The sequence below is a fragment of the Pogona vitticeps genome, chromosome 2, assembly GCF_051106095.1.
Source record: "Pogona vitticeps strain Pit_001003342236 chromosome 2, PviZW2.1, whole genome shotgun sequence".
Lineage (NCBI taxonomy): Eukaryota > Metazoa > Chordata > Lepidosauria > Squamata > Agamidae > Pogona > Pogona vitticeps.
The window spans coordinates 205,719,047-205,720,677 of record NC_135784.1 but is presented as its reverse complement, the minus strand read 5'-3'; the positions used below and the strand labels follow the sequence as shown (position 1 = coordinate 205,720,677).

Here is a 1,631-nt window from a genome sequence, read left to right as displayed (position 1 = left end):
GGAAGGTGGTTCTCCCCTCCCCCAGCAGTACCACCACCACCACCACCACCACCTTTGCCACTTCTCTTAGACTGCCATGGGGTAAGGTGGGCTGAAAAATCCCCTACAAGCTGAACTGTACTTCCCTAATCAAATGGGTGTAACAGATGGCTGCCAGAGCGAGCCATCACAATGGAAATATCTGCAGTTCTCATGGTAACGGATTCTGCCAGGTCTGAGGGATTTGCTGTTTTCCAGGACATCTGAGCTGCAATCTCTTTCGAGCTGTCTAGCAGTCTCTCAGCCTCGCTCTCTCAGCGTGATGGAGATAGAGTTGAAAGGTGGAGCCTGATTTTGCATTCCAACTGTGATTAAAAGACACAAAGCGCTCCCCCATACAGAATCAATCCTAGGCTGCATATTCATTATATGTTATCTAGAACCTCATTAGCTGTTTGGGCAGAATAGTGGGGAAATTACCATATGCAGTCTTCTCCAGGCAAAAGGTAAAGAGTGAGGGGGGGGGAGGGAGAAAGAAAAACAAAGCGGAAAAAGGAGAAAGCACACATATGGGGAATTAGGATGCAAGAGACGTCTCCTCTTAATAAAGATATGGAGCAATATTAAAACTAGCAGTTGTTTCCATCTTGTGGCAGCACGTCAAGATTACTTAGCACAGGAGGATGAAACATCTGGCCTTAGAAGAAGGAAAAAAGATGTCACTTTTCCAAAGCATTCTATAAAATCTATGAAAGGTGTTGGGGTGAAAGGAAAAGAACCTGTTAAACAGCTGTGTCTCCCAGAATTAAGCAAAAGCCTGTGATGGACATCTTCATGAGCCACTTGCAATCAAGAATTCGCTTTCTAATAAAGGTTTGGATTCTGATACATAGATTGTTGCCTCCAGTTACAAGAGGAATGGCAATAAACCCTCAGAATTCTATTAATGGCTTGTTCCTTCTTTTTTCAGTACCTCGCTGCATTGTTTTAATGGAGGAGAACGATGTGAAATTTTTAGAAGATAGACATATATGAAAGTATTTGCAAATCCCAATCAATTACGAGGCTTAAAGAGATGTATCTGTGATCCTCTGCTGTGTTACCTGCTGGAAATCGCCCAGCAGAGTGGATTCACAGCTGCCGATGCCTCCTGGAGCTTGGTGATCAGACAATGTAGAAGAATTCAGCCATGTCTCCAATCAAAAAGGGCATTCTGGCAAATATGCTTGGCAAGGGAAAAAGAACAAAAAAAGAGTGGAAGCTGTTAGTTAACGGCCTCCATAGCCTGATAATCTACCCCACCGTCCTGGAAGAAACTACAGCTTTAAAGGGAGGTGACAAAAAGTCGGTGAGAATACCCTTCCAGAAAAATATTGAACCTCTTTGCTTTTTTTTTCCCTTGATGCACGAGAAAAGTAGTTATTTGAGAACAGTTCTGCTGTCTCTGCTCTGCGATCAGACACAATGGAGGGCAAAGCTCATCTTACAATTTTGAGAGTTGTATACAGCCTGAAACACTAGGGCAGAATCCCTTGCTGCAGTTCCTTTTTTCTGGCCAACTATTACAAGGTACTAGAGGCCCTCAAGACAACTGAACTGACCAGATAGCTCAGCAGTTTATGCAGAGGTTGAGAGTTTGATTCCCCACTGTG

The 1,631-nt window shown here is 43.7% G+C and overlaps 1 long non-coding RNA gene across 1 annotated transcript; it reads left to right on the top strand.

The window, feature by feature from the left end:
* The first annotated feature begins 290 nt into the window (after positions 1–290).
* Positions 291–1,301, top strand: LOC144586450 (uncharacterized). The gene is made up of 2 exons (XR_013541288.1): positions 291–485; positions 950–1,301. It is a non-coding gene; the product is annotated as an uncharacterized LOC144586450 (long non-coding RNA).
* Positions 1,302–1,631: the final 330 nt, after the last annotated feature.